This window comes from Schistocerca serialis, chromosome 3, assembly GCF_023864345.2.
Source record: "Schistocerca serialis cubense isolate TAMUIC-IGC-003099 chromosome 3, iqSchSeri2.2, whole genome shotgun sequence".
Lineage (NCBI taxonomy): Eukaryota > Metazoa > Arthropoda > Insecta > Orthoptera > Acrididae > Schistocerca > Schistocerca serialis.
Window position 1 is genome coordinate 340415907 of NC_064640.1, and position 19581 is coordinate 340435487.

The 19581-nt window shown below is 42.0% G+C and overlaps 1 pseudogene; it reads left to right on the forward strand.

The window, feature by feature from the left end:
* The first annotated feature begins 4678 nt into the window (after nt 1-4678).
* Nucleotides 4679-4796, forward strand: LOC126472335 (5S ribosomal RNA; annotated as a pseudogene).
* Nucleotides 4797-19581: the final 14785 nt, after the last annotated feature.

Genomic DNA, 19581 nt, shown 5'->3' on the forward strand with positions numbered 1-19581 from the left:
TCGACTTCTACCAGTTTTTCCATTCGTATGTAAAGAATTCGTGTTAGTATTTTGTAGCCGTGACTTATTACACTGATAGTTCGGTAATTTTCACATCTGTCAACATCTGCTCTCTTTGGGATTGGAATTATTATATTCTTCTTGAAGTCAGAGGGTATGTCGCCTGTCTCATACATCATGCTCACCAGATGGTAGAGTTTTGTTAGGCCTGGCTCTCCCAAGGCTGTCAGTAGTTCTAATGGACTGTTGTCTACTCCCGGGGACTTGTTTCGACTTAGGTGTTTCAGTGCTCTGTCAAACTCTTCACGCAGTATCATATCTCCTATTTCATCTTCATCTACATTCTCTTCCATTTCCATAATATTTTCCTCAAGAGCATCGTCCTTGTATACACCCTCTATATACTCCTTCAACCTTTCTGCTTTCCCTTCTTTGCTTAGAACTGGGTTTCCAGTTGAGCTCTTGACATTCATACAAGTGGTGTCGTTTCTCCATAGGTCTCCAATTTTCCTGTAGGCAGTTTCTATCTTACCCCTAGTGAGATGTGATTCTACATCCTTACATTTGTCCTCTAGTCGTCCCTGCTTAACCATTTTCATTTCCTGTTGATCTCATTTTTGAGACGTTTGTATTCCTTTTTGCCTGCTTCGTTTACTGCATTTTTGTATTTTCTCCTTTCACCAATTAAATTCAATACCTCGTCTGTTACCCAAGGATTTCTATTAGCCCTCGTCTTTTTACCTACTTGATCCTCTGCTGCCTTCACTATTTCATCTCTCAAAGCTACCCATTCTTCTTCTACTGTATTTCTTTCCCCAGTTCTTGACAATCGTTCCCTAATACTTTTCCTGAAACTGTGTACAACCTCTGGTTCTTTCAGTTTATCCGGGTCCCATCTCCACAAATTCCCACCTTTTTGCATAACTCATCAATTGCCTAAATATGCCCCTGTATTGTGCTTCAGCGCTCAGGTGCTCCGGCCGTACGTCTTGGCTACTTCCTGTGTTAAGCAATACCAACACCTGTGCGGGCTTTTCCACCCAGGGCTTGAGTTACGCTTGCCGTTTCAGTTCCACTGGCATTTCAACCTCTACTAGTACAGGCAATCATTCATTACGCCGTTTTCATAATAAAGACACTTCGTCACCTTTCATGCAATAAGCGTTAACAACTACTTACAAGGTTTAAATGACAGTGTCAGTGTTCATTAAATATTTTTACATGCGATTTGCAACCTATCAAATGATACCTAATTGTGGTTGTAAATCACCACAAATAGGTAGATGGTGCGCAGTTACATCTTTGGTAACGATGAGAAACAAATTTTAGTTTTTTACGTAAGTGGCATGAAACGACTTAATCATAATGTTTTCGAGTGTGCTGATGACGAAAATGACAATGAAAATGTAAGATTAGCTCTCGTTTTGATTATCTTTACGTTACTGCGTATATAAGATTACGCTCGTATTTACCTTGGCGTTATCCCTCAGCGGAAGGTCACTGAAGGCGCAACCGCTTTGCCTGGTGTTTATTATTTTCTGCTGATGATTCCACGATTAGTGTCCAGCAGTAATCGGTTAACATTGGTGCGCTTCACCTCCACTGTTATCTCATTTCAATGTCCCAAATTCATTGGTGGAAGCATTCTCTGTGCTTAACGGCTACAGCACCGCAGTTATCAAGAAAGATGTCCGACTGGGAAGCTTCGTAATGTAACTTTAAGGACATGTTGCACCCAACGTATATTTTAGCAGTGAAGAAGATTTGTCACAAGATCCTTGTAGTTTTCTGCTCTCTTATTTCCCAGATAGTTTTTTCATACTTGACCAAAGCTATCCCAAGCCATCATTTCATCACCTTTCAGGATGGTGTAGACAAGCTCATCTTTGTACAGTCTGTGTACCTGGGGAGCCACGAAAATCCCCTCTTTTTTCGGCTTACTTAGAAGTGGAAATTTCTCGCGCAATTAGAGAAATGCTTCCCCATTTTTATCCATAGACTTTCGAAGTTTTTCATTAGACCCAAGTATATAAGAAGTTCAGGAGAATTATGTTCTTGTATTAAAAAGTGCTTTGTGGATAACACGGTGAGATTACGGTTCAAGTGATTGACGCTGAGACCAATCTTTCTTTTAATAATGAAATACTTTGGCGTGGCTATCCCAAAAGCACAGGAAGCAATTGAATTTGGTGTAGCCCAAGTAATAGGCCTATGACTTTCAGATCCCCGGAAATATGACAGTTAAACTTGTCATAGTTCAATCGCAATAACAATTGCTTCGTTATCATACGTTTCTTTCATGTGAGGTGCAAACCCAATCTAAATCGACGATATCACGTTGCCATTATGGAGTGGCACACACTTGAGACTTACTTTAGAGGAGTCTATAAACAACCTTCACTGATTATTTTTACAGTCCATGCCTATAGCTGATAATAGTCCCTATGCGCCGCTACAAAATAACCAGCTCTTTTCACTTTCGAAAAATAGAAGGTATGGCGTATGGCAGCTACGGAATGCAGTCATATTTACCGTCTTTTCAAGACAATTCCACTGTTGTAGTCTTGACCGCAAGAGCTCAGCTTTACCTTTCGGCAATTCCAGATCTACCACTAGGTCATTAAGTTCATATTGTGTTATTTTATTAATCTCTCTCTCATCGTTACACACAAAACCAGGATCTTTCAAGGTGGAACAGGAACAGCCAGTCCGTCTCCGTGAGGCACTGGTCACATGGTCGAAGGTATGTTAGAATATGTCAAAGAAGACGTTTTCTTATTGCAATTACCATGTGGCCATGGAGTTGTCATAGAAAAGTAACATAGTCAGATGGTTCTCGGCAGACCATGGATGTAGTAAGGCCCATGAAACATATTTCCTGACACAACCACGAGACAGAAGATATGCAATATACATAAGGAGTCTGCGGCTTGTCCTGGTCCCCGATTTCAAACCCATATAATATATGGTGTTACTGGTCTCCTTCGCGATTTCAGTGTAGCCTGTACGCAAGTATAGCAAAAATTGTCGGCAGTGTATACGCATTTGGGAGGCATATTAAATTACAGGAATTACAATGACCATATGAACTAACTACACTTCACTAACTGGTTCTTGCAGCAGACGAACAAAGCACAGCTTGTAACAGACAGACTGTGATTAAATTCAACATGCAACGCTCCTCTCTTTCTCTACCACTTCCCCTTGTTGCTACGAGTCCGGGCTAGAAAATACTGACAGAATATACACAGTTATAGTTTCCTGAAACTTCATCACTGTCTACCATTAGCGGGATATCGAAGGGTGTATCGGAAGGGGTTGAAAATGAACGCCAATAAAATATAATTATAATTAAATGCACCCTCCTCCCACTCCTTTCACTTGGAAACGAGAGCTAATTCTCGAGTTTTTCACTGTCGTTTTCGTCACCAATATCGATATAGTTAACAAACATTTATTTCATCCCAGTTACATTTTCACTGTTGGCTAGTATAATTGATTACGCACCTAGGTAGTGACCTGGGTGCAGCGGGGAGGGCAGCATTGAACACTGTTCCCCCCGCAGCGTGCAACACAAACATATTGGACTATAGGGAAGTGTCCTAGCGGCAAGCATTTCGGCAGGCGCGTGCAGCCGTCAGTAACACCGCGCAGCAGGGTGTGACGCACAGCGCAAACCAGTTTGTGTTTCTCGATCGTGCAGTGAGCGCCGATTGGTTGGTTGGTTGATTTTGGGGGAAGGGAACAAACAGCGAGGTCATCGATCACAGCGGATTAGGGAAGGATGGGGAAGGAAATCGACAATGCCCTTTCAAAGGAACCATCCCGGCATTTGCCTGAAAAGATTTAGGGATATTACGGAAAACCTAAATCAGGAGGGCCGGACGCAGGTTCAAACCGTCGTCCTCCCGAATGAGAGTCCAGTTTGCTAACCACTGCGCCACCTTGCTCGGTGCCAGCAGCGTACCACGTGCATCGAAGAATTCCTTACAGCGGTACACGAAAAGAGAGACATTTAGCAATCTGTCCATTCTCAGTATGAAAATATGTCAATTGGAAGGAGGATATGGAGTGAAATAGCAATGAAGCTTAATACTGACAGCAAGTAAATATTATTATTGTGTTATTCTGTTCTGACAAAATTAATTCAAAATCATATCTCGCAAATCTCTTGCCACTGGTGATGTTAGATGAAATTATTTAAATTGTATAATGTTATTTTCCTTTAAAATAAGATTTTAAAAAGCAAAGAGCTGTTGAATTGACTTTTACTTACATCAAGATAACTACCTGTTTAAGTTTTCTCTGAGGCGATATAGTTGATTGGAAATTGGTGTAGGGTACTCTCAGGCGTGCATCAACCGTTTTCAAAACGTAATCAAATGTAGACACAGACATGCTCATGCATTCATGGAATTTATCAGGACCTAGGTGTAAACTCTCACAAAATGTATTGAACTCTCCAAACCATTCTTTATCTTTCACTATAATCCTTCGACCTTTCCTTACATGAACAAATAGACGTTCAGAAGCGTATGTCCTTCCAGCATCAAATCGTATAGCAATGCATCCGGTTCTGTTTTTTATATGCACGCATAAGATCTACCGCACATTCGTGATCTTGCGATTTTAATGAAACAGTTTGGTAAAAAAAAATTGTACTCTCACTGTGTAGCTTAACAACGGCCTTGCCGCAGTGGATACACCGGTTCTCGTCAGATCACCGAAGTTAAGCGCTGTCGGGCGTGGCCTGCACTTGGATGGGTGATCCTCCGGGCCGCCATGCGCTGTTGCCAGTTTACGGGGTGCACTCAGCCTCGTGATGCCAACTGAGGAGCTACTCGACCGAATAGTAGCGGCTCCGGTCAAAGAAAGCCATCATAACGACCGGGAGTGCGGTGTGCTGACCACACACCCCTCATATCCGCATCCTCAGCTGAGATGACACTACGGTCGGATGGTCCCGATGGGCCACTTGTGGCCTGAAGACGGAGTGTTGTGCACTGTGTAGCTTGATAATAAACTATCGTTCCATTTACGCCTATAATGATTAAGTTTTTCAAGTTCTATTTTGGTTTAGCAAAAGAAGCAGAATTTAACATGGCATCTAGCTGAATATATTGTATGAGTTACTCAGAAGACAAAAAGATTAAATAGTCAGATGGAAATAAATCGACAATTCTGTTGCAATTCCAGGAGAACCCTGTAGAAAAATGTGCCATTAAAAATGAACAGATGGGACTGAAGTTTACCAAAGCATTTTATTTCTACACTTAATTTATCTTTGATATACGAAAAAGTACAGCTAATAGCTTAACATCTTTCTGTTCCTAACCCCATACAGAGAGTGAATCTTCTTACTAGAAATATCTTAATTCACCAGTGAACTGACGTTGACGGATAGCTGGCAGGGTTTTGCAAGTCTTCAATGTGTTCACAGCTGCAGACTAACGAAAGGGTTTTATTGGGTCAGTTCTACCCAGCAGCAAAAATGCAGCATTGTTCTATAAGGGGAAAAAAGAAAATTGGATGCCTGTTTATCTGTGGATAACAAGGTTACGAAAACATGAAAGTCATTATTTTATGAACCTCTGGAAGTTACTCGTTAAGGTTAAGATAGATTAAAAATATATGTAATCTACCTTAAACATATTAAAAGATAATTACGGTGAAGAAGTTAACCACTTCACTCTGGATGGGGATAGGAACAAAACTGAGGAACACTATTTGCTGTGAATTACGAGTACGTTTACATTTCTCAGGTGAAGAACAAGGACGAAATCCTTAGATAAGCATCGATTCCAATCGTTCACTGTTAAAAATACGGTTCGTTACAGAATTCCTCCAAAATTGGAACATAATTGGTGGTTTATTTTGTCTGAATTGTTAACCATTTCTCACTTGAAGAAGCATCATCTATTATGAGTAACGGTTACATTTCTGTAGCGGACTGATTTAATTATTCTTCTTTTGCCAAGACACAGTTTAAATTCACAAGCTCACCTTGCAATAGGTACTGCCACAGAATCTTGAAATAGTGTGATTTATTAAACAACCAAGACACGACGAGAGAGGTCAATACCTTAAAGAAAACCTCATTATATCGGTTTTCTCTAACATGACAGAATAAATTTCACGTTTATTTTCATTCTAGTAAATTCTCTTTTCACTAGTCATCAACGATTTTAAAAAAATTACAGAACTGGATTGGAGAAAAATTGAAATAAAAATTGTAGTTTCGGCTATATCGACACATATAAGAATGCTCCATGTGTTAAACATATGGCAAAATACTCTCCTCTTTTTGTGCTATCATTTGTCAAAATCTCGTTTCGATATCTCGAACGGTTTAGAACACGTTTAGAACACGTTATGAATATTTCTTCCTCGCATGCGTGCGGTCAGAAGTGTACTTGTTGCTTAAGTTCCATTTTCTCCAGTTTGGAGGGATAGTGACCTTCTCCCAAGTCAGTACCTCAGTTAAATTTTATTTACAGTAAAATATGGTGTAATATGCACGAAAAGCAAAATTATAGCGACCTATAGTTTTCTTTGGAAACTTTTTCGAGTTTCCCGCACCGTTTTGCTTAAATGCGAATATCAGAATAAGTATAACAGTTAGCGAGATGATGGGCACTTCACCATGAAGCTGACATATAAAGCTATACGCAACGTAAAAATCAAATTCGTTTACCGAATAGTTTCTGTAAAGTCATGTGGGCAAAACTGCAGAGCTAACGGACCGCACGTGACGTTCTAACTGTAGTGGCACTTCAGAACGCAATTACACACCGCTGAACTCAGGACACTACAGCATCGGCTCCAGTTATGACGTCATCGAACGTTCTGCCTGTTCCCCATCTCGCTGCACTTAGGCCGTAGCCAAAGAGGCATCAGGGCATATGGACTCTGCAGCCTTATGCTCTTTGTCTTGCCTATTAGCCACTAGTCTGCTCCACGTGAAAGGTTGTAGACCATGCGTCTAAAACATCTGTATAAGGTAGGAGACGAGATACTGGCGGAAATGAAGCTGTAAAAGGGTAAGTCAGTCAGCACAGCACTTGGCGTGAAAGTAAAACCACCCAGGTTAGAGACCTGGTCAGGCAGTCAGTTTTAATCTGCCAGGAGGTTTCGTGTCTCGCTATAAATTACCCAGTGGGTTTAGCCCCAAATTTTCATAGCCAAACGAAGAGTGATAAATAGGCAAAAGACTCATCAAATTGACCAACATTACAACTACTTTCGCAAAAAATATTCAATTAGCTTGAAAGTAATCAGAGTAATCAAGAAAACCTTTGATTTTAGGGAAAATTGCGGTCTGGACTCTTGTCCGAATTTTCATAACCAAATTAAAAATGAGAAATGGACAAATAGGGTACCAAACTGATCAGCATGCTATCCAGTTTTACAAAATAGGTTTCATTCCTTGAAGGTAATCAAGAAAATTAAGAGAAAAATAATTTTTTATTTAAGTTAAATTTTTGACCGAATTTCCATTGCCAAACGAAGAATGGAAACTTGATACAGGGATATGAAAACAGACGAGCGTGATGTGTAATTTCCAAAAAAAACATGCTTGAAATAAATCAGGGAAGTTAAGGAAAACTAATTACTGATCTGAGAGACAAAATATTTTACAGACAACTGGTGCTACCTACGTAACAGAAGTATCAAAACGTTAATCTTTTCAAAAACTAGCCATTTTGATCGCAGAAAGTGACACGGGTGTTATATTCAACTGACAAAAAGGCTTTCTTGGAATCGATTACTACATTTGGGACATTTCGGGAACAGAAGAGGTTAGGATAGCAGATGAGGTGTCAAAAAGTTCATCTCTGCGAGGCCACATATTTTTCACTTAAAACTTTTCGCCACTGTGATATTTAACAGCCAAACTGGCTTCTTTCGAGCAAAGTACTAAACTCAGCACATTTCGAAAACAAAAGACGCTAGGAAAGCTAGTTTTTAAAAGTCTCTGTGGTGTCACCGCCAGACACCACACTTGCTAGGTGGTAGCTTAAATCGGCCGCGGTCCATTTAGTACATGTCGGACCCGCGTGTCGCCACTCTGTGATCGCAGACCGAGCGCCACCACAAGGCAGGTCTCGAGATACGGAATAGCACTCGTTCCCAGTTATACGACGACTTTGCTAGCGACTACACTGACGAAGCCTTTCTCTCATTTGCCGAGAGACAGTTAGAATAGCCTTCAGCTAAGTCCATGGCTACGACCTAGCAAGGCGCCATTAGCCTTACATAGTTTGATAGTGATCGTATGAAATGTCTCATCAAGAACGTTGTATTCACAACAAGGATAAATAAAAGTTAAGTATTCGAGGAGCTGCATACTTTTCTTATTATAATTCACTACTTATCCTGTTCCAGAATTCACGCCCGTCTGCGTTAGATAGCGGGCATTTCGGCCTCCTATATCTACAAGGTGTTGGCACATTTGCCAACACATCAGTCTCTATGATAACTCCTCATTGTTGCTGCAGTTCTATAGATGACTACTGTTCCTCCTGCAGCCATCAGCGCTATGCAGTTGAAAGGTGGGATTTTTTTACAGTGAATCGTCTAGAGAATGTCTCAAGCATGACCTGCGCATTCCTTTCTTTCTTGTTGAAAAAATAAAATAAGTACCAAATCACAACATAAATTAAAATTTCTGGGCTTTCTCTTAATGTACACCACACTAAATATGTCTGGAAACACCAAGTGATTATGGAGAATGGAAAGAAAATACATCATAATATTGCATTTTACTTTGTCTAAGAGTTTGTTAGGCTCGGATAGTACATACGTAAAAGAAACTATTACATTTTAGATTTCTCAAAACAGCTACCCTTTGCTATAATGTCGGCCTTGCATACTCTCGGCATGCGATGGATCAATTTTGCCGGGGTTTCAGCTGGAATTAGTCTCCATTCTTGACACAGTGCATCCCACAAATGTGTCGAAGCACGATTCTCCGTTTTATGATCCTCCTGTCCGACTCATCCCATACTAGTTGAGTCTACTTTTACACATATATACACTATGTTATCAACAGTATCCGGACATCCCGAAAAACATACATTTTTCATATTAGGTCCATTGTGCTGCCACCTACTGCCAGGTATTCCATATCCGTGACCTCAGTAGTAATTGGACATTGTGAGAGAGCAGAATGGAGCGCTCCACGGAACTCACGGACTTCGAACGTGGCCAAGTGATTGAGTGTCACTTGTGTCATACGTCTGTACGCGAGTTTTCCACACTCCTTATCAGCCCTAAGTCCATTGTTTCCGATGTAATAGTGAAGTGGAAACGTGAAGGGGCACGTACAACACAAAAGCGTACAGGCCGATCTCGTCTGTTGACTGAGAGAGACCTCCGAGAGTGGAAGAGCATCGTAATGTGTAACAGGCAGACATCTATCCAGACCATCACACAGGAATTCCAAACTGCATCAGGATCTACTGCAAGTAGCACGACATTTAGGCGGGAGGAGAGAAAACTTGGATTTCATGGTCGAGAGGCTGCTCATAAGCCACACATCACGCGGGTAAATGCCAAACTATACATCACTTGGTGTAAGGAACGTAAATATTGGACGTTTCAACAGTCGAATAATGTTGTGCGGAGTGACGAATCACGTTCTGTAATGTGGCGATCCGATTGCAGGCTGTGGGTATGGCGAATGCCCGGTGAACGTCATCTGCCAGCGTGTGTAGTGCCAACAGTAAAATTCGGAGTCGGTGGTGTTATGATGTGGTCGTGTTTTTCATGGAACGGGCTAGCACCCCTTGTTGTTTTGGGTGGCAGTATCACAGCACAGGTCTACACTGATGTTTTAAGCACCTTCTTGCATCCCACTGTTGAAGAGCAATTCCGGGATGGCGTTTGAATCTTTCAAGACGATCGAGCACCTTTTCATAATGCACCGCCTGTGGCGGACGACAATAACATCCCTGTAATGGACTGGCCTGCACAGAGTCCTGACCTAAGTCCTGCAGAACACCTTTTGGATGTTTCGGAACTCCGACTTCGTGCCAGGGCTCACCAACCGACATCCATACCTCTCCTCAGTGCAACACTCCGTGAAGAATGGGTTGCCATTCCCCAAGAAACCTTCCAGCACCTGATTGAACGTATGCCTGCGAGAGTGGAAGCTGTCATCAAGGCTAAGATTGGGCCAAGACCATATTGAATTCTAGCATTACGGATGGAGGGCGCCACGAAGTTTTAAGTCATTTTCAGTCAGGTGTCCGGATACTTTTGATCACATAGTGTAGATACTCCGCAAGCCACCGTAGGGTGCGTGATGGAGGATACCCTGTACCAGTACTATTCATTTTCTTTCCTGTTCCAATCGCAAATAGAGCGAGGGAAAAACTACTATCTATATGCCTGCATATGAGCCCTAATTTATCGTATCTTATCCTCGTGGTCCCTACGCGCGATGTATGTTGGCGGCAGTAGAATGGTTCGACAGCCAGCTTCAGCTGCCAGTTCTCTAAATTTTCTCAATAGTGTTTCTCGAAAAGAACGTCGCCTTCCCTCCAGGCATTCCCATTTGAATTCCTGAAGCATCTTCCTTCAATCCGACCTGGTACGGATCCCAAACATTCTAGCAGTATTCAAGAATAGGTCGCACCAGCGTCCTAAATGCGGTTTACTTTACAGGTAAAACTACCCCTGCCTAAAATTCTCCCAATAAACCGAAGTCCCTACGACAGTTCTCACATGCACATTCCATTTCATATCGCCTTGCAACGTTTCGCCCAGACATTTAAACGACTTGACTGCATCAAGCAGGAAACTAGAAATGCTGTATAAGAACATTAAACGGTTGTTCTTTCTACTCATCCTCATTAACTTACATTTTTCCACATTCAGAGCTAGCTGACATTCGTCATATCAACTAGAAATTTTGTCTAAGTCATCCTCATTAACTTACATTTTTCCACATTCAGAGCTAGCTGCCATTCGGTCACTCAACTTCGACACCTTACTGTACACCACACCATCATTAGCTAACAATCACAAATTGCTGCCCACTCTGGCCGCCAAATCACTTATGTTTGTAAAGAACATCAGCAGTCCTATCACACTACCCAGGAACACTCCCGACGATACCCTTGTCTCTGATGGACACTCACCGTCGAGGAAAACGTACTGGGTTCTATTACTTAAGAAGTTTTCGAGCCACTCACGTATCAGCGAACTTATTCCATATGCTCCTACCTTCGTTAATAGCCTGCAATGGGCAGTGTGTCAAACACCTTCCGGAAATCTAGAAATGGGGCATCTGCCTGTTGCCCTTCAGCAATTGTTCGCAGTATATCATGTGAGAAAAGGGCAAGCTGAATTTCGCACCGAGCAGTGCTTTCTACAACCATGCTGATTCATGGACATAAGCTTCTAAAAAAAAAGTGTCTTCTGAGATTTACGAGTTATGCTATGGCCTATTTGAAGTCAAATTCATGAACCTTATGGATTCTGAATTAGGATCGAATCTCCGAGAAAATGATCGCACTCCCTTCTTATTAATTAAAATTCAGGTAGTGAGAACCTTCTTGTGTATGGTTCACTGACAGATGTGCTGGGAATGCGAAATTGCGAAATTGGGGTGGGATTACATTCGCTGCCTTAACAGAATATCTCTCGGAAAACAGTGGTTGGAGGCTACTGAATCTTTAACTTTGTAGTGATGTAAACATTCAATTTTATCTACCAATGCTGAAGCTATTATACAGATTTGAAGTTAATTTTTAACTTGGACATATTTCTCATGGTATAGAGACTAATGATTGAAAATTTATCTACAAATGGAAGGTACATACGTTAAGAGGAGAGTAATTTAGCGAAGATATTAGGACAAAGAGTGTATAACCTATGCAAAGTATTTAGCTGCCCGCCGGCCGCGGTGGTCTCGCGGTTCTAGGCGCGCAGTTCGGAACCGCGCGACTGCTACGGTCGCAGGTTCGAATCCTGCCTCGGGCATGGATGTGTGTGATGTCCTTAGGTTGGTTAGGTTTAAGTAGTTCTAAGTTCTAGGGGATTGATGACCACAGCTGTTAAGTCCCATAGTGCTCAGAGCCATTTGAACCATTTAGCTGCCCCTAGCCATGGGTTGTATGCAACCAGCAAAGTCTCCAAATCCCATATGGAAGATTTTCTTATTTTCTCACTTGCTACGAGCAAACTATTAGTCCTACACAAAAAAATGAACAGGATCTTGAAAGATTACCGTACTGTGGGAATTAAACAAACTTTCTTACAATAAACCTAGCAGAGGACACCAGATGAAAGTTAACCTTAATATTGGGGAGTAGAGAAAACTATGCTTTTGCCTGTACTTTATTAAAACCCTCTGGCAACGCTCATATTTCTGCTTACGCAGCTCTCGTGATTTTTGTGGATTTTTTTGTTTCTATACTGGACCACAAACAGGTGGAAACCGACACTTGATATCGGCATTAATAAAGAAGGTAGTCATTGCAACTAGCCCTGAATGCAAAGGATAACTGGGGGAGGGGTACTTGAGAACGCTCCGTAGAGAACAGAGCATGTCCTGTTTTGCACGTTGCTGATCAAGGGGCTGAAGGGCTCTCACGCTGATGTGTAGGTCCCTGCGTTCTATATTTTTTTTTATATTTTGTAACTCTTTTCCTTCTATAAAGAATTCTCCTTAGACTGAGTTCTTTGTGATTTGATGGTATGTTAAAGATTGATGATCATTCATAACCTATTTATTTTAAACATAATTATTCCATTTTACAGCAATTACAGTAATTATTCCACTTTACAGAGATTAGTTTTACAACGTATGGCTTGGCTATCTTGTATGCTAATCTGCACGCACATTATTGTTTTACGGACAAGACGGAACTGCATTTGGCCATTACTGTACATAGAACATCCACTATGTGAGAGGAGGATAACTGACAGGCTGGACGCGAGACACATCAACACAGCGGATCGAAAGAGTTTAGCGGAGCGATATCTGTTTTGTCGCTATTTCAAACTCGTGCCCTCCGGCAACGAACGATCGACCATGTGGAATTAATAGTTCATCCAACTACAAAGGGAGTGGAATAGCCAATCAAGTTAACTATGCCGTGAGGCAGTGAATTACGATGTGACCGTTCAGTGTTATAATTTGGCTACCCAATGATCAGCCATGTTTACTACTACCAGCATGGGGCAGACCACGTGGTCTAAAACCCCCTCCGCACAAAGAAACATTTTTACGGTTCTACTTCTCGACTAAAATAAATCACCCGCGTTTGAATATACTTCGTTGCACTCGATTTGCGCAATACAATTCATACATTGGAACTATTGATGAGACTTTGTAGTCATACATTGGAACTATTGATGAGACTTTGTAGCTTACGATACCACGTGGCTTTGTACTAAGGATTGGAGCCTACTCTGTTTCCACACAAAATTTCCGAAATAAACGAGAAAGCAATCATTGTGTACATTCGTTTCCCTACATAATCTGAAGCTGGAAATAAAAAAGAATCAGTACAAATATTCAAGTACCTATCTTCCTGTGAACACCGAGACAGACGCACTGAGGGCACTTCTGCTCACTTACCCGTCTTCTATAGAACTCCTAGAATATGGTGGGCGCCCGGAGGTCTTCCTGCGTCCCGGTGGCGAGGATGGTCGAACCACTTGGCCGTGACCAACCTCTCCACCCCAATCTTATGATACTGAAACGTCTTTGATTTCGATCAGCCTGTGCTGTATCTCTGATCCCCTACCCAGGAGTAAAGTTGCCACTACTACGCTACAGAACTACTTCTGCTGTTTCCAAAATAATATTTGGCCACGCTTAATGGAAAGGTGGGAGGAAGATTAGGAATGTTCACGTGCATGATTCGCATTCAAGTACAAGTAATACATGATACATGACATATATAAATATGTATAATGAGGCCTAACGTATTCTCCATCCGTCCACATGGAGTTCCGCTGCGTCCGCGGCCGGCCGCATCGTGCAAAAAATTGGCGGCGGAGACGCCTCAGTGTGTATTCTCGGTACGAGCGAGCAGCGAAAACTGCTGCTTTTGGAGCGGTAACTACTGTACCGTTTCAATATTTTTGTAGTTAATTTAATGTAGTTAAACTTTGTACTGGTATACGTTTTCGCTAGAGGCTGCAGTTATGGAATTATTCACGAAAAACGTCAAAAGTGACCTTCAAACGCGTTTTTCTTGAATAACTCGAAAACTGCGACCTCCAGCGAAAACGTATCCCACACCAAAATTTAACTACATTAAATTTCCTATAGAAAGATCCTAGCATTTTTCCTGTAGGATGAATGGTTTGCATGTTGCGAGCGAGAGAGTATGAGAATCTTGCAAATGGTTTTTAATGTTGTTGCAGGTTGCATAAAACCTATCGGTAGTGGCAGCTGTATCACCCTGCATAGTCCAGTCGCGTTTAGAAACATTCATAAGCAACATTTCAGTACGTCGAGTTGTGCATTTACTACCGCTCAGTCGAGTATTTTCTCCGACTGCAATGACAACAAGAGAACGACTTATTTGTAAATAAAATGTTTTGAGTTATCACACAAACGAGTTTAGAAAATATGATACCTTGAGAGTTTCACATTAGCGCTATACTTGACGCAAAAAGCCTTTATAAAACATCATAGGCAAACTGGAGGACATTCGGAGAATTTTAAGTGCAGTAGGTTGCGGTGTGAGAAGGAAACATTGTTTATTCTCGCTCGCCGTGTTTCCAAGTATAGTAATTTACTCTGATGCAGAACTCTCGCTGGTCTTAACGCTGACTCGAAGACGCGACGTGCGCTGTGACTTAGTAGAGGAAAGCGTCTCCTTCCATCGACTGCTCATTGACGTGTTTGAAAATCGCTTTTCTTCTACTGACAGTTTGCTTTATGAGGGTTGGTTTTCTTGAAAATGGACTCCGATTCTAATTTTTATTACTGTGCAGTTGATCTCCTGCAACGAAATATTCAGAATTATATCTTGTATTATTTTCGGATAGTCCACTCGTCAGTTACCATGTTTCGCAATTATGCTTTCTTTCGTTACTAAACGACAATTTAGAATTACTTCTGCAAACTACCTAACATGAGTAACAAGTTGTGTTACTTTAAAAAAGTTGAGTATGGTGCATTAAAATTACTTCTGTTGAATGTGTAACACATTATACTCGAAAGGTGCTACCAATAGCAACTACGAAACACGAAATTATATCTTATTTGTGACATCTCGGTTATATGTTTACGTGAACATCACGGTTGCTTGCTGCTTTTATTATTTTATTTCATTATTCTGAGTTGTAGACAAACAACTGAAATGTGGGGAAGCTGATACTGAAACGAAGTGTATCGTTACATATACTGAAACTACAGTAAGCTCCGTCAAGAGGCCGGATATATTATGCTTATAAGTCACTTGCAAAGACCTTCGCAGGTAGCTCCGAGAAAAAATTGTTTGAAGAATTTAGAACTTTCGATACGATAGATACCACGTAAGAGCTATGATTGATAATAAAAAGGACAGTCGATAGATTCTGGAAATGGAGATATCCAATAACTTTTAAAACGCCTATTCATTCTGACTACCATTTTATCAAAACAATTTTTTTAACAAAATTAATTGGCAAAAATATAGTTAGCTTTCCATAGGTTTTTAACAATACAATTACCCTTCCTACTAATAATCCAAGAGATCTTCACTGCCACGGGGAGATTAAACGCAGTTAGCCTCAGATATTTCAGAAATCCTCCTTTCTTTAGGTGTACGTGAAAATGAAACTGTTAAATGATAATTCAAGGCCTCATACACGGCCCAGTCACATTAATGTGAACACCACCTACGTTCGACGTCAACGTGCAATAACTACTCTCAGACGGCAGATGGCAGCAATAGCAACGAAGGGTGCACAAAGCTTGTCAGACGACAAAGAAAACAGTCCCCTCAACCCTGTGGAACGTATTCTCTCACCGACAACACATTTCACCCAGTGTATGCCCTTCAGATTTTAAGTGGAGGTGCAGTGCTGCAGCTTTTTATAATCAGACGAATTTCACCTTTCTATGATGCGTTTTTAAAATATGTAAATTTTCGTTTTTTAGCTGTTTGTCTTTGATTTTTAATTTAATATAGAACAAAAGCCACAGCTTTCGTTTTCTCATTCTATGCATTTTTTAATTCGTTTGGTTGAAGAGCAGAATATTGTACCACTGACAGCCCACTCGCCGCCCATATGGGACGAGCAGGATTAAATAACAATAAAAGGGACAAAAGGAAAAGAGTGCAGCTGTTGCAATGCGCAAACGGAGCCATTTATCTGACGCCAAAAGGGCTTGATCATTTGCTTTCGGGCCAAGGGTGGAAGCCTTTCCGAAACGGCCAAGTTTACAAATAGTTTGCGTGCCGCCGTGATTGATGTATACCGCGCATGCCAAAATGGCGTTGTCCAAAACCGGCATTGAGGCAACTGTGGTGCAGCACAGGCCATAGACGAGAAGGGTGAAATACGGTTGCGAAGATGAGTACGGACGAATAGACATGCAGCTGTTGAGCAACTGACCGTCCATATGAACCAAAGGCTACCAACAGTGACTCCTCAACGACCGTTCTACATCTACATCTACATCCATACTCCGCAAGCCACCTGACGGTGTGTGACGGAGAGTAGCTTGAGTACCTCTATCAGTTCTCTCTTCTATTCCAGTCTCGTATTGTTCGTGGAAAGAAGGATTGTCGGTATGCCTCTGTGTGGGCTCTAATCTCTCTGATTTTATCCTCATGGTCTCTTCGCGAGATATACGTAGGAGGGAGCAATATACTGCTTGACTCCTCGGTGAAGGTATGTTCTCGAAATTTCAACAAAAGCTCGTACCGAGTTACTGAGCGTCTCTCCTGCAGAGTCTTCCACTGGAGTTTGTGTATCATCTCCGTAACGCTTTCGCGATTACTAAATGATCCTGTAACGAAGCGCGCTGCTCTCCGTTGGATCTTCTCTATCTCTTCTATCAACCCTAACTGCTACGGATCCCACACTGGTGAGCAGAATTCAAGCAGTGGGCGAACAAGCGTACTGTAACCTACTTCCTTTGTTTTCGGATTGCATTTCCTTAGGATTCTTCCAATGAATCTCAGTCTGGCATCTGCTTTACCGACGATCAACTTTATATGATCATTCCATTTTAAATCACTCCTAATGCGTACTCCCAGATAATTTATGGAATTAACTGCTTCCAGTTGCTGACCTGCTATATTGTAGCTAAATGATATGGGATCTTTCTTTCTATGTATTCGCAGCATATTACACTTGTCTACATTGAGATTCAATTGCCATTTCCTGCACCATGCGTCAATTCGCCGCAGATCCTCCTGCATTTCAGTACAATTTTCCATTGTCAAAACCTCTCGATATACCTCAGCATCATCCGCAAAAAGCCTCAGTGAATTTCCGATGTCATCCACGCGGTCATTTATGTATATTGTGAATAGCAACGGTCCTACGACACTCCCCTGCGGCACGCCTGAAATCACTCTTACTTCGGAAGACTTCTCTCCATTGAGAATGACATGCTGCGTTCTGTTATCTAGGAACTCTTCAATCCAATCACACAATTGGTCTGATAGTTCATAGGCTCTTACTTTGTTCATTAAACGACTGTGGGGAACTGTATCGAACGCTTTGCGGAAGTCAAGAAACACGGTATCTACCTGGGAACCCGTGTCTACGGCCCTCTGAGTCTCGTGGACGAATAGCGCGAGCTGGGTTTCACACGATCGTCTTTTACGAAACCCATGCTGATTCCTACAGAGTAGATTTCTAGCTTCCAGAAAAGTCATTATACTCGAACATAATACGTGTTCCAATATTCTACAACTTATCGACGTTATAGATATAGGTCTATAGTTCTGCACATCTGTTCGACGTCCCTTCTTGAAAACGGGGATGACCTGTGCCCTTTTCCAATCCTTTGGAACGCTACGCTCTTCTAGGGCCCTACGGTACACCGCTGCAAGAAGGGGGGGGGGGGGGGCAAGTTCCTTCGCGTTCTTTGTGTAAAATCGAACTGGTATCCCATCAGGTCCGGTTTTGAGCGATTTTAATTGTTTCTCTGTCCCTCTGTCGTCTATTTCGATATCTACCATTTTGTCATTTGTGCGACAATCTAGAGAAGGAGCTACAGTGCAGTCTTCCTCTGTGAAGCAGCTTTGGAAAATGACATTTAGTATTTCGGTCTTTAGTCTGTCATCCTCTGTTTCAGTACCATTTTGGTCACAGAGTGTCTGGACATTTTGTTTTGATCCACCTACCGCAGAAGGCGCCTTGTTCATGCACCCATGTTGACTGCTGTTCATCGACGTCGAAGGCTGGAATTCGCACGCCAGTGCCACAACTGAACTACATCGGACTGAAAGCAAACACCCTGCAACAATTGTCGAAAGGGTCCAAGCTAGAGGAGGAGGAATGTTTCCGTAATAGTCTCTGGGTGATCTTGTCGTTCTGGAAGGCACAACGGGCCAACATAAGTATGCGTCTATCCTTGGGGACCACGTCCACCCCTACATGTAGTTGGCTCGATGCCATCTGCCAACGTGTCTCACAGCTCGCAGCGTACGTGCGTGTTTCGAAGAACATCAGGATTGGTCTACTGTGCTCCCCGGCCACGAAACTCGCCTAATTTAAATCCAATCGAGAACGTGTGGCACCACCTTGGTCGGGCTGTGCGCGCCGTGGATGCTGAGCTGAGAAATACAACGTTGTCGGCTTCAGCACTAGAGTCGGCATAGCTTCGCATCCCTGTCGGTAGCTTCCAGAAACTTATTGATTCTCTTCCTGCACGCCTCGCAGCTGTCCCGGCTGCAAAAAGTGTTTATTCAGGCTTTTGACTTCTGGTATCGTTAATGTGACTGGGCAGTGTGACATCTGAACCTATTTCTGTTAACACATTTTATGAGAAATAAATATTTCTCTTGTTATCATTGCAGCCGGGGGAAATGCAACACAGAGAGGCAGTAGAATGCGTAACTCGACATACCGAGATGTTTCTTGTGGATGTATCGAGACTCTACTGGACTGTGTAGATGGTACACACTTTTTCCTAAGATTTTCGCTAAATTACTCTCCTCTTAACGTATGTACCTTCAGATTACAGATAAATTTTCACTCACGAGACGGTGTACCGTGAGAAAACTATCCACAGTAATTGCTAAACGGTATACGAGCTTCGGGGTCAGTAGATACGACTTAATGTTTCCGTCATTACGAATTTAAAGATATAGAGGTTTCCATTCTCTGTATTCTGACAATTACGTGGTTAAGGTAGCGAATGTAAGAGGACTACAGATTTCACATTCCCAACGTGTCTCAGTCAGCGGACCCTGCACAAAGAGCTTCTCACTGACTATATTTTCACTAAAAAGAAGGGAGTGCGCATGTTTAATCAACGATTGGACCCTCATCCAGCACACGTAAAGTTCATTACTTAGACTTCCTATAAGAAAAATTACAAGGTGCAAATCTCAGTCACTGTCGCGGAAACTGCGTTAGAAGATTGAGGGTACTGTTCTTGTACACTTG